Consider the following 14,356-nt stretch of genomic DNA (forward strand, 5'->3'; position numbering starts at 1 on the left):
TCCAAAGTGTTTCAAGCTGTCCTGCAGGCTCAGGGAGCATCAGTGTCAGCGCGAACTATCCGTCAACATTTAAATGAAACGCTATGGCAGGAGACCCAGAAGAACCCCACTGCTGACACAGAGACATAAAAAGCAAGACTACATTTTGCTTTTTGCTGAAAACCTTCTGGGAAAACATCTTGTGGACAGATGAGACCAAGATAGAGCTTTTTGGTAAAGAACATCATTCTACTGTTTACCGAAAATGGAAAGAGGCCTACAAAGAAAAGAACACAGTACCTACAGTGAAATATGGTGGAGGTTCAATGATGTTTTGGGGTTGTTTTGCTGCCTTTGGCACATGGTGCCTTGAATGTGTGTGAGGCATCATGAAATCTGAGGATTACCAATGGATTTTGGGTCGCACTGTACAGCCCAGTGTCAGAAAGCTGGGTTTGCGTCCGAGATCATGGGTCTTCCAGCAGGACAATGACCCCAAACATCCGTCAAAAAGCACCCAGAAATGGATGGCAACAAAGCGCTGGAGAGTTCTGAAGTGGTCAGCAATGAGTCCAGATCTAAATCCCATTGAACACCTGTGGAGAGATCTTAAAATTGCTGTTGGGAAAAGGCACCCTTCCAATAAGAGAGACCTGGAGCAGTTTGCAAAGGAAGAGTGGTTCAATATTCCGGCTGAGAGGTGTAAGAAGCTTATTGATGGTTATAGGAAGCGACTGATTTCAGTTATTTTTTCCAAAGGGTGTGCAACCAAATATTAAGTTAAGGGTGCCAATAATTTTGTCCAGACCATTTTTGGAGTTTGGTGTGACATTATGTCCAATTAGCTTTTTTTCCTCCCTTTTTTGGTTTAGTTCCAATACACACAAAGGGAATAAACATGTGTATAGCAAAACATGTGTTACTGCAATCCTTTTCTGTGAGAAATACTTCATTTTCAAAAAAATTCAGGGGTGACAACATTTACAGCCATGACTGTATACAGGCCTTGCTAATCACATCTTAATATTAAGATATGACTAGCAAGACCTGTATACAGTCATGGATCTGGATCTTGTCCCATAGCTAAACCCACTTTTTTTTTTAAAGAGCTCACATGGACTGAAAAGTATCCATACCAAAGGCAGGAAAGTGAAACTGACAGGATGTTCACCCGCACTAAAACCAATATACTGGGTTACAGTGCTGGTGAACAGCATTAAAATGCGTGGTCACTTACTTGTATTAATGAAGTACTTGCAGAGTTATATGTCTTTATTCTTCTATTTCTATTGCTCAGCTCTGTGCAATGCAGACAGGGAGCTGGCCGCCCACCTTAGGACGTGCATGGAGCGCAGGTGCCAGCAGGCTCTCACATGGCATGAGAGTAAAGACTTTTCAAATTCTTTACAGGGGCGGCCAGAGCGGGGAATATGGAGAAGGCAAGGGAGCTTTGCAAGCCGGCTCCCTGTCTCCATTGCGCAGAGCTGCGCAATAGACCTAGAAGAATAAAGATGTATAACTGTGGCCATACCTCATCAATTTAAGTAAGTAACCCCTCATTTAAATGCTGTTTACAAACACTATAAACCAGTATATTGGGTTTAGTGCGGGTGAACAGCCTGTTGGATCGGTTTAAAGCGTACCCGTCAGATCCAATAAAAAACATTTTTATATATATATATATATATATATATATCTATATCACTCTACCTAATCCTGACCATGTACATCTAATTTGTATGTGTCTAGCACCTTTATTCTTTTTATTACTTTTAATTTAGCTCACTAGTCAGAATTCCTCTCAAAGGGAGAGGGCGTGGCCTCACTGTGCAGGTCTCCGCCCCCTCCCTCAGTATCTTGGCTGCTCACATCTCCCCTAACATTAGCAAAACTACAACTCCCAGCTTGTCCTCACTGACAGTAGCGGGACACAAGCGGATTGTGGGAGGATTTTTCCTCCAGCTGTGAGCCCTGCACTGACAGCTGTCAATCAAGGAAGTGTGTCCATGACATAGGTGATGATGCATGGACACAGCAGGACAAGTATGTGTCCAAGCAGGCAGGGGGGCAGTTGTTTGACTGGCTTTTTCAGTATGAAATACTGAAAAATTTCTAATGAAAGCAATTGCAAAAACTATTGGTTTTACATGTTTTACAACATATAAAAAGTTTTGTATATGACAGTGCCCATTTAAGGAAATTACCTTTAGAGCAATCCTTGACTCTAAATATATAACTTCTGCATCGAGACGTAGTACAGTAATAAGACTACTCTCTTATAGAAATTACTAGTAAAGCTGTCCCTAAAGCTGAAATCACATGTCTGTTCTCTCTTGGGGCAAGCCCTTTTACCACAGACCGGTGTTCCCCAGCCAGTGGTTCTCCAACTGTTGAAAAGCTACAACCATCATTGGCTGTCAGAGCATGAAAAATTTGAATATTGCAACAGGTTGAGGATCACTGACTTAGGGTCTATTCACACGGCAGAATTCCCACCTCAAATTAAAGCCCATAGACTTCTATGGGATTCCGCACTCAAATATACACTTGTGTGTGAATGGAAGTGCGGAATCCCATAGAAGTCTATGGGCCTTAATTTGAGGCGGAAATTCCGCCTTGTGAATAAGCCAGTAGAAGAGTGGTCTCCAAACTGTAGACGTAGGAAAAGAGGTAAAAAGAAAACAGGGGGCGCTCCCTTAGTTGACGTATACAGACTTGGTGTGACCCTCCACCACACCTAAGTGATATACTCACCAGATCTGATGGCAAGCCTTGATCCCAGGGTTCCTGGGGCCAATGTCTGCAGTGGACTGGTGGAGGTATGGTTTTGGTAGGTAATGGCTGCTGCTCTCTGACCGGGACTGGACCCTTGCGCCAGGGCCAGCTTGAGCAACACGTGAAACATTTAGAAAATACGGTCTTAGAGGCGCTGCGCACCAACGTGGTCACAAATGGGAGGACTCGGGCCAGCACAGGACAATTGTATCAAATAAAAATATTTATTGTCCTGTGCTGGCTCGAGTCCTCCCATTTGTGACCACGTTGGTGCGCAGCGCCTCTAAGACCGTATTTTCTCAATTTTTCATGTGTGTCTCCAAACTGTGGCCTTCCAGCGGTTGCAAATCTACAACTCCCAGCATTTTGGAGTTGCAGTTTTGCAACACCTGGAGGCCCACGGTTTAGAGACCACTGATTTAGGACACGTGTCTAGAAGTTTGCAACCTGTACTTCAGGATCAATCGTTAATACAAGTTTAGGTTTGCACACTAGGGGTTTCCATAGGGCATGTTCACACAACATGGATTTGCTTTAGACATATGACGTGGAGCTTTTCCCACACAAGTCCCATTTCTGCCAAGGACAGGTAAATCAATGGGGCCGATATGCAGCTTCTCCGTGCAGAACATGCGACAAGAACAAACCTGCAGCAAGCTGCCATTTCCATGCAGGTTTTATTTTTTTCTGGAGTGCGTGAACAGGGTATTAAACACCCGACTGACATATCCTGCTAAACATGACCAAATCCTTCATGATGACACAAGAGCATTATGAGGCGGATTTGGGGAAGTGACAATAGCCAACAACGTTCCTATATTCTGTACTATAGGCGCTATACACGTTGCAAACCTCCTCAACACAGCAAATGAATTGGCCACAACCAACATCACTGCAGAGGTAGGAGAAGCAGAGGCCTCCAGAATAGCGAGAGTTAAGCATAGGGCACTATTTGCTCCTGGTATAATACTGTGTACATTTGCGGCACTATATAAACACTACACAAACACTGCGTGAAGCATCATCATACTAAACCAACAAATACTCCCTACACCAGGATTCTATACGGATATCAGGGAGACCCCCGACCCTGCGGAGATACTACCAGGGTACACAGTGGGCATTATGGCATATATGTGCTACCGGTTTTGATGTCATAACCGAACACACAAGCTATTATTACGATGGGTAATGAAATAACGTTACGATTGTTAAAGGAAATATAGCAATGTGCATAGGTACAGTGGCTGCAATCATCTACGTCAGTGGTCCCCAAACTGTGGCCCTCCAGATGTTGCAAAACTACAATTCCCAGCATGCCTGGACAGCCAACGGCTGTCCAGGCATGCTGGGAGTTGTAGTTTTGCAACATCTGGAGGGCCACAGTTTGGGGACCACTGATCCACGTCCATGGTCTCCATACATTGCAAAACTACAATTTCCAGCATGCCCGGACAGCCAACGGCTGTCCAGGCATGCTGGGAGTTGTAGTTTTGCAACATCTGGGGGTTCACAGTTTGGGGACCACTGATCCACGTCCATGGTCTCCATACATTGCAAAACTACAATTCCCAGCATGCCCGGACAGCCAACGGCTGTCCAGGCATGCTGGGAGTTGTAGTTTTGCAACATCTGGGGGTTCACAGTTTGGGGACCACTGATCCACGTCCATGGTCTCCATACATTGCAAAACTACAATTCCCAGCATGCCCGGAAAGCCAACGGCTGTCCAGGCATGCTGGGAGTTGTAGTTTAGCAACATCTGGAGGGCCACAGTTTGGGGACCACTGATCCACGTCCATGGTCTCCATACATTGCAAAACTACAATTCCCAGCATGCCCGAACAGCCAACGGCTGTCCAGGCATGCTGGGAGTTGTAGTTTTGCAACATCTGGGGGTTCACAGTTTGAAGGCCACTGAACTACAAAAGCCATACATCTTATGGATGATATCTATCCTACATATGGAGCGATCAGACATCCACATTATGTCATTAATATATACATCACTATATACAGGCCGGGTGGAGATAAATGAATCAGAAATGACAGTATATAGCGCCTTCCCATTCAGTGGCCAGGCCTGTACATCATGTGACCGGTGTACACTGCACTGCCCCGGTATCCACCAGCATAGAGTGTACAGACAGAAGCCCCGGTGTATGCCTATTACATCTGTACAGGACATGTATGAGAAGGCGGCCATGACACGCTATAAACGGGCTCTCTCTTTACCGTGCGGCTCGGAGGGATGAAGTCCCCGGTGTCAGCGGTCTCGCCCCCCCCCTCCCCGTTGTCGGTTGCTGTCAGTCCGAGCTCAGGGTTCTTCCTTCCTCCTCACAACCACAACAACATGGCGGAAGCGCGGGCACGCAGGGAAAGCCTTCAGCTGGAAAGGTGGGGTGGGAGTACGTCATGGGCACGGACACTTGCACGCACACAGCCACACCCACCGCGGGCACGCGCACACACGCCTCTTCTCGTGTAGACGCAGCTGTGCCGAGCCTCAGCCAAAGGCAGGCCATGCTGGAGTGAGTGTGTCACCTGGGGGGCGGGGCTTGGCGTGTTATGACTTCTAGCTGTCATCGCGGGTTGTGGGCGGGGCTACGGGTGGGGGCGTGTGGTGTGCTCAGACCCAAACAAACCACTTAAAGGGACATTGTACCAGCATTGTCGGGGAGATTTATCAAAACCTGTGTAGAGGATGAGTTGTGCAATTGCCCACAGCAACCAATCAGATTGCATTTTTCAAAGGCCTTTTTAATAATGAAAAATGCAGTCTGGTTGGTTGCTATAGGCAACTGCACCACTTCCTCTACACATATAAATGTGCCCTGGTGCGTTTGGCAATTAAGCTTCACTGTACCAGTTGCTTGTAGTGATATTGGATTTAAGAAAAAAAAAAAGAAAAGAAAGTTAAGCAGATTTGTAAATCACTTCTATTTGAAAATCCTTCTAGTACTTATCAGCTGCTATATACTACAGAGAAATTTGTGAAGTTCTTTTCTGTCTGACCACAGTGCTCTCTGCTGACACCTCTGTCAGTGTCAGGAACTGTACAGAGCAGGAGAGGTTTTCTATGGGGGATATTATTCTCATCTGGACAGTTCCTGACACACACACAGGGGTGTCAGCAGAGAGCACTGTTGTCAGACAGAAAAGAAATTCACACATTTCTCTGTTTTATACAGCAGCTAATAAGTACTGGAAGGATTACGATTTTTTTAAATAGAAGTCATTTACAAATCTGTTTAACTTTTAGGCACCAGTTGATTTGAAAACATTTGTTTTCTACTTGTTTCCACCGAAGTTCCCCTTTAACCCCTTAACGACCACGGACGTAAATGTACGTCCTGATTTGGCGGGACTTCCCGCACCAGGATGTACATTTACGTCCTGTGTATGACCGCGAGCATCGGAACGGTGCTTGTTTCATACACGGCAGGTTCCGTAATGGCCAAAATCCGCGATCGCACGGATGTCCGCCATTAACCCCTCAGATGCTGTGATCAATACAGATCATGGCATCTGCAGCATTGCGGTACTTTGAATGGATGATCGGATCGCCCGCAGCGCTGCCGCGGCGATCCGATCATCCAGCATGGCGGCCGGAGGTCCCCTCACCTTGCTCCGGCCGTTTCCCGGGGTCTTCTGCTCTGGTCTGAGATCGAGCAGACCAGAGCAGAAGATCACCGATAATACTGAGCAGTGCTGTGTCCTGTACATAGCACTGAAAAGTATTGGCAATCAAAGGATTGCTATAGATAGTCCCCTATGGGGACATAAAAAGTGTAACAAAAAAAAGTTGAAAAATTAAAAAAAAAAAGTGAAAAATCCCCTCCCCAATAAAAATTGTCAGTTTTTCCCATTTTACCCCCAAAAAGCGTAATTCTTATATTTTAATAAACATATTTGGTATCGAAGCGTGTGTAAATGTCCAAACTATCAAAATATAATGTTAATGATCCCGTACGGTGAATGGCGTAAACGTAAAAAATAAAAAAGTCCAAAAATGCTGCTTTTTTGTCACATTTTTTTTTTTTAAATTAATAAAAATGATACAAAAAAGTACAGATGACAGCGCAAAAAAAATGAGCCCTCATACCGCTCTATTTACAGAAAAATGAAAAAGTTATAGGTGGTCAAAATAGGGCGACTTTAGATTACTGATTTTGTACAAAAAGTTTTAGATTTTTTTTAAGCGGTACAAAAATATAAAAGTATCTAGCCATGGGTATCATTTTAATCGTATTGACCCACAGAATAAAGAACACATGTCATTTTTACAGTAAATTGTACAGTGTGAAAACGAACCCCTCCAAAATGTGCAAAATTTTGGTTTTCATTTAAATTTCCTCCCTAAAAAAAAATGTTTTTTGGGTTCGCCTTACATTTTATAGTAAAATGAGAGGTTTCATTACAAAGTACAATTGGTCACGCAAAAAACAAGCCCTCATATGGGTCTGCAGATGGAAATATAAAAGAGTTATGGATGTTAGAAGGCGAGGAGGAAAAAATGAAAACGCTAAAATAAAATTGGCCTGGTCCTTAAAGGAGTAGTCCAGTGGTGACTCAGTGGTGAACAACTTATTCCCTATCTTAAGGATAGGGGATAAGTTGCAGATCACGGGGGGTCCGACTGCTGGGGCCCCCTACGATCTCCTGTACGGAGCCGGCCCGCGGGAAGGGGGCGTTTCGACCTCCGCACGAAGCGGCGGCCGACACGCCCCCTCAATACAACTCTATGGCAGAGCCGAAGCGCTGCCTTCGGCAATCTCCAGCTCTGCCATAGAGATGTATTGAGGGGGCGTGTCGGCCGCCGCTTCGTGCGGGGGTCGACACCCGCTATCTGGCCGGAAAGCCAGGGCCTTGTACAGAGAGATCGCAGGGGGCCCCAGCGGTCGGACCCCCCGCGATCTCAAACTTATCCCCAATCCTTAGGATAGGGGATAAGTTTTTCACCACTGGACTACCCCTTTAACGTGAAAATGGGCTTGGTCCTTAAGGGGTAAACAGATTTTGCTGCCCACTTAAGTCAATGGACAGCAAAATCTGCAGCAAAAATATGCACATGTGAACACACCCTTCCTTAAACTGTATGATGCAAGCGATTGTATAAACTGAGCAAGCAGGGGTAGGGGTGAACCCTTGGCAAGATGAGAGAATCTGGTGATGACCACCCACAACAGGAATAGCGTTAGATGGTTCAAGCCTCTCAACTGGCACCAAGATAGGACTCCCCACCATGGAAAAGCTGCTGCAGCAAAGTCACACCAAAATGCTGCAGATTTGTCAATGTGGATTTATAGGGGGAGATTTATCAAAATCGGTGCAAAGGAATAGTTGCCCATAGCAACCAATCAGATCACTTCTTTCATTTCCAACTTCTAGAGGGGTTTTGAGAAATCTCCCCCATAGTGCTGAAAAAGTCTTTTTAAAGAAGAAAAAAACTGTGTAAAAAATCTGTGAAATCTAGAACAATTACATCTTACTGCAGAGTCTGTGAACTTTCCTTTTAAATTCATTGGGAAAATAAACTATTTAAAATCCAAGATATTTTCTGCAGCGTGTGGATGAAATTTCTTGCTTTGCTTTGCAAGAGAGGTCCGCTGATTTGCGTTCAGTTTTATTGTCTATGTTGTTCTCCTAACCCTATCCACACTTAGTATCAGGAGATCCCCCACCTAGTCAGGTAGGGATCCCAGTGTAGGCCCTCACCTGTCTCCTAATCACCCATCCCAAGCACTTTTTTGTACATCACTTTATATTTTTGAATATAAAAAAATCTATTTTTAATATTATCTGAGCCTGATTGGTGATTCTCTAAGAATTAGAAATGTTATGTTCTCTCACCAAGGGACATTACTATCAGACTGGCCCTAGGTGCCAGACATCATTTACTCACTTGTTTGTATTAATGTCCCAACCTAGAAAGCATCCTGACAGGCGAGGTTGGGATGGAAAATTTCTGGGATTGAACTCACATGTGTTAATTTTGTTTCTCTTTATTACTACTAAGCCGTGAGACTGACAATTGTTTTGTGGGAGCACCGCTACTGTTTTACAGGTTCAACGTAACGTTCAGGAAATGCACCTGGTGGACTAACCAAGAACTACCTGTAACCATTCTGTGTAAGATTATGTGCCCAGCTCAAGCCATGATCCTTTACAGGGTCGGTTTTAGGCTTAGCGTGGCCCTAGGCAAAATCAAAAGCGGGACCCCAAAAGTCGTAATAATGCACTAACCAGATTTGGCCTCTTCAAATACCATAAAAATATCTAAAAAGCAATTGAAAAGTCCCATCAAAAGAAAAATGGTACCGATAAAAACTACAAATCAAAGTGCAAAAAAATGACCATCATACATCCATTTTTATCCATATTTTTGTATAGTTCCCCCACATTAGGTTGGCAGTATAGTTCCCCCACATAAGGTTGGCAGTATAGTTCCCCCACATTAGGTTGGCAGTATAGTTCCCCCCAAATTAGGTGCAGTACAGTTCCCCCCACATTAGGTGCAGTACAGTTTCCCCACATTGGGTGCAGTATAGTTCCCCCCACATTAGGTGCAGTATAGTTCCCCACATTAGGTGAAGTATAGTTCACCACATTAGGTGCAGTATAGTTCCCCCACATTAGGTGCAGTATAGTTCCCCACATTAGGTGCAGTATAGTTCCCCACATTAGGTCAAGTATAGTTCTCCCCACATTAGGTGCAGTATAGTTCCCCCACATTAGGTGCAGTATAGTTCCCCCACATTAGGTGCAGTATAGTTCCCCACATTAGGTGAAGTATAGTTCCCCACATTAGGTGCAGTATAGTTCCCCCCACATTAGGTGCAGTATAGTTCCCCACATTAGGTGCAGTATAGTTCCCCCCACATTAGGTACAGTATAGTTCCCCACATTAGTTGCAGTATAGTTCCCCGACAGACATACAGCCTTCAGCCATATACAGTGTATGGCTGGAGACTGTATGTCTGTGTACTGCCCCACTTCAGTGTTCTGACCACCGGTCCTCCGGTCCGGGGTCACGTTTTACTGCTATGGCCTATAGACCATAGCAGTAGGTCCCGGGACCGGAGGAACTGTGGTCGGAACACCAAAGATGACGTGCTGCCAGCTGGTGCTGGTGACTTACCATGCCAGCTGGCGCACGTCCTCCTCGATGCTCCGCTCCTCCATTGCTATGGGTGTACGCACGGGACATCAGTGACAACCCTGCGTGTGCTACCTCCCGGCGGCCCCTGCATTTTTAAAGATAATACAGGGGCTGCCGCAGAAAGGTAACAGAGACATCCTTGTGTCCTGAAAAGATCTTTCAGGACACAGGGATGTCCAGAATATGACGGGCGCCCCCTGCGGGCTGCTCAGTGGCGGCCGCGGATCCCCCCTGGGCACCCCGTGTGCACGCCTATGCTGAGCAGCCCTGGGGGATGGGGGGCCCTAAGCAATTACCTGGTTTGCCCCGCCCTAACCCCGGCCCTGATCCTTTACTACAGACTCTTGAGTACCAGAACTGTAGAGCGGTACTATTATTCCATGCAAAGAATAATATATTGTTTCCTGTTTTTGCACAAGTATATGCAACAATAAGTATTATTGTGAAGTTGATTCAATGGGACAACTTGTAATAAAAAGTGTATATAAAATGTTTGCATAAAATGTCTATAGTGTCCAATGTTCTTGCTAGCTATGGCGGTTATACAGGAGGTATCCTGAGCCTATCAGGAAAAGCGTATCTACTTAACTCATTGACATAGAATGCACGTTAGTGTATATAATGCTTATGTATATAATAGTCAGTAGTCAAAAATATATTATTATTGTCTAGTCATTAGAAAGTAAATAATTTTATGTACAGAAAGTACATAAAGTGTACAAAAAGTAAGTAAAAATATCAGTCGCTAATGTACATATTATGTATCGTGTATAAAAATGTTCATATGTCATATTCCGTTAGGACTGTAGCTACTGTATATAGTCTATGTATATTCAGCCCATATCAGTCCACAAGATGTGTCATGTCTACTGTCTATTATTTCCTGTCCAATGTGCAAAGGGTTCTCTTGTGGCCAGAGAGATCACCTGAAGGTCGTACGTAGCACATAAAAGTGGCAGAGCTATCATGTACATACAGTCATGGCCGTAAATGTTGGCACCCCTGAAATGTTTCAAGAAAATTAAGTACCGTATTTATCGGCGTATAACACGCACTTTTTAGGCTAAAATTTTTAGCCTAAAGTCTATGTGCGTGTTATACGCCGATACCGCCCCAGGAAAGGCAGGGGGAGAGAGGCCGTCGCTGCCCGCTTCTCTCCCCTGCCTTCCCTGGGGTCTAGAGCCCTGCTGCCGGCCCTTCTCACCCCCTGGCTATCGGTACCGGCGCTGATAGCCAGGGGGAGAGAAGGGGCAGCGGCACCCATTCCCGGCGCCGCTGCCCCGTTGCCTCCCCCCATCCCCGGTGGCATAATTACCTGGGTCCGCGCTGCTGTAGGCCTCCGGCGTGCGTCCCCTTCGTCGTTGCTATGCGCTGCATGGCGCGGCGCATGACGTCAGTGCGCCGCCCCGTGCATAGCAACGACGCAGGGGACGCACGCCGGAGGCCTGGAGCAGCGCGGACCCGACCCAGGTAATTATGCCACCGGGGATGGGGGGAGGCAACGGGGCAGCGGCGCCGGCAATGGGTGCCACTGCCCCTTCTCTCCCCCTGGCTGTCGGCGCCGCTTCTCTCCCCCTGGATATCGGCGCCGGTACCGATAGTCAGGGGGAGAGAACGGGCAGCGGCGCCGATAGCCAGGGGGAGAGAAGGGCCGGCAGCAGGGCTCTAGACCCCAGGAAAGGCAGGGGGAGAGAAGCGGGCAGCGACGGCCTCTCTCCCCCTGCCTTTCCTGGGGATGTATCGGGGTATACACGCGCACACACGCACCCTCATTTTACCATGGATATTTTTTTTTACCCAAATATCCTTGGTAAAATGAGGGTGTGTGTTATAGGCCGGTGCGTGGTATACCCCGATAAATACGGTATTTCTCACAGAAAAGGATTGCAGTAACACATGTTTTGCTATACACATGTTTATTTCCTTTGTGTGTATTGGAACTAAACCAAAAAAAGAGAGGGAAAAAAGCAAGGACATAATGTCACACCAAACTCCAAAAATGGTCAGGACAAAATTATTGGCACCCTTAACTTAATATTTGGTTGCACAACCTTTGGAAAAAATAACTGAAATCAGTCGCTTCCTATAACCATCAATAAGCTTCTTACACCTCTCAGCCAGAATGTTTGACCACTCTTCCTTTGCAAACTGCTCCAGGTCTCTTTTATTGGAAGGGCGACTTTTCCCAACAACAATTTTAAGCTCTCTCCACAGCTGTTCAATGGGATTTAGATCTGGATTCATTGCTGGCCACTTCAGAACTCTCCAGTGCTTTGTTGCATCCATTTCTTGTTGCTTTTTGACGTATGTTTGGGGTCATTGTCCTGCTGGAAGACCCAAGATCTCGGACGCAAACCCAGCTTTCTGACACTGGGCTGTACAGTGCGACTCAAAATCCGTTGGTAATCCTCAGATTTCATGATGCCTTCCACACATTCAAGGCACCCAGTGCCAGAGGCAGCAAAACAACCCCAAAACATCATTGAACCTCCACCATATTTCACTGTAGGTACTGTGTTCTTTTCTTTGTAGGCCTCATTTTTCGGTAAACAGTAGAATGATGTGCTTTACAAAAAAGCTCTATCTTGGTCTCATCTGTCCACAAGATGTTTTCCCAGAAGGATTTTGGCTTACTCAAGTTCATTTTGGCAAAATGTAGTCTTGCTTTTTTATGTCTCGGTGTCAGCAGGGGTACCCTCCTGGGTCTCCTGCCATAGCGTTTCATTTCATTTAAATGTCAACAGATAGTTTGCGCTGACACTGATGCTCCCTGAGCCTGCAGGACAGCTTGAATATCTTTGGACCTTGTTTGGGGCTGCTTATCCACCATCCGGACTATCCTGCGTTGACACCTTTCATCAATTTTTCTCTTCTGTCCAGGCCCAGGGAGATTAGCTACAGTGCTGTGGTTTGCAAACTTCTTGATAATGTAGCGCACTGTGGACAAAGGCAAATCTAGATCTCTGGAGATGGACTTGTAACCTTGAGATTGTTGATATTGTTCCACAATATTGGTTCTCAAGTCCTTGGACAGTTCTCTTCTCTTTCTGTCGTCCATGCTTAGTGTAGCACACACAGACACATAATGCAAAGACTAAGTGAACTTCTCTCCTTTTTTACTGCGTTCAGATTTGATTTTTTATATTGCCCACGCCTGTTACTTGCCCCAGGTAAGTTTAACGGGGTACTCCGCCCCTGGCATCTTATCCCCTATCCAAAGGATAGGGGATAAGATCTTAGATCGCCGCGGCCCCGCTGCTGGGGACCCCGGGGATCGCCGCTGCGGCACCCCGCCATCATTAGTGCACAGAGCGAGTTCGCTCTGTGCGTAATGACGGGCGATACAGGGGCCGGAGCAGCGTGATGTCATGGCTCCGCCCCTCATGACATCACGGCCCGTCCCCTTAATGCAAGTCTATGGCAGGGGGCGTGACGACCGCCACGCCCCCTCCCATAGACTTGTATTGACGGGGGCGGGCCGTGACGTCACGAGGGGCGGAGCCGTGACGTAGCGATGCTCCGGCCCCTGTATTGCCCATCATTACGTGCAGAGCGATCTCGCTCTGCGCAGTAATGATAGCGGGGTGCTGCAGCAGCGATCCCCGGGGTCCCCAGCAGCGGGACCCCGGCGATCTGACATCTTATCCCCTATCCTTTGGATAGGGGATAAGATGTCTAGGGGCAGAGTACCCCTTTAATGGAGCATCACATAATTGAAACACTTATTTATCGACAATTTTGAAAGGGTGCCAATAATTATGTCCAGACCATTTTTGGAGTTTGGTGTGACATTATGTCCAATTTGCTTTCTTTCCTCCCTTTTGTGGTTTAGTTCCAATACATACAAAGGAAATAAAAATGTGTATCGCAAAACATGTGTTACTGCAGTTTTTTTCTGTGGGAAATACTTAATTTTCTTGAAAAATTTCAGGGGTGCCAACATTTACGGCCATGACTGTATGTATTGTTGTCATGTGTTGTACAATGTCAATATCACTGCTTATCAAATGTTACGGGAAGAAGTAGCATACATGCCGATGGGCCCTGTTAGCACAGGCATCAGGGTAGAGAGCCTCAGGCAGCCTTATCCATACTAACAATAACCAAGCAGTTGAAAAGTCAGAAGAACCTCGTATAAAATTGTTGTTGATTTCATCCTAGTTTAAACACCCTATTGTTTGAGTATGTATGGATGTTGTTCAAAATGCCACATGAACTCTTTTTTTCAGTTCACCAGCCCTGTACAGGACATTTACTAAAAATGCCCCAGGAACTGTTTACTCTTGTTTTAGGCCAGTGGCCTAGTCCCTCACCCATATTCAAGGAATTACGCAGAGGACGGCTTCATTTAAGAGGGAGAGTTTGTGGTGGCCCTTCTGTACACTGTTTGGTCCTTTCAGGTGGACTCAGTTTTAGGTCTCTAGGATCTTTATATCCAGA

The 14,356-nt window shown here is 46.0% G+C and overlaps 2 protein-coding genes across 8 annotated transcripts in view; one reads left to right on the forward strand and one right to left on the reverse strand.

Annotated features, from left to right (window-relative positions):
* The window catches only part of MTMR3 (myotubularin related protein 3), a 100,693-nt gene that overhangs the window by 73,552 nt on the left and 12,785 nt on the right, over nt 1–14,356 (reverse strand). For 2 of the 6 annotated variants that reach the window (XM_056528685.1, XM_056528681.1), the window contains exon 1: nt 4,990–5,217. The exons of 1 other annotated variant lie outside the window; for it this stretch is intronic. The gene's annotated coding sequence lies outside the window, so the exon portion shown is untranslated. Of the gene's footprint in view, nt 1–4,989; nt 5,218–14,356 lie in introns of those variants that run through there. 3 more of the 6 variants (XM_056528686.1, XM_056528687.1, XM_056528684.1) reach the window with 2 other exon arrangements.
* Nucleotides 1–14,356, forward strand: part of ASCC2 (activating signal cointegrator 1 complex subunit 2) — an 85,607-nt gene that overhangs the window by 15,992 nt on the left and 55,259 nt on the right. The window contains exon 1 of one of the 2 annotated variants that reach the window (XM_056528693.1): nt 1,390–1,523. The exons of the other annotated variant lie outside the window; for it this stretch is intronic. The gene's annotated coding sequence lies outside the window, so the exon portion shown is untranslated. Of the gene's footprint in view, nt 1–1,389; nt 1,524–14,356 lie in introns of those variants that run through there. 2 annotated transcript variants of the gene reach the window in all.

This window comes from Hyla sarda, chromosome 1 (assembly GCF_029499605.1).
Source record: "Hyla sarda isolate aHylSar1 chromosome 1, aHylSar1.hap1, whole genome shotgun sequence".
Lineage (NCBI taxonomy): Eukaryota > Metazoa > Chordata > Amphibia > Anura > Hylidae > Hyla > Hyla sarda.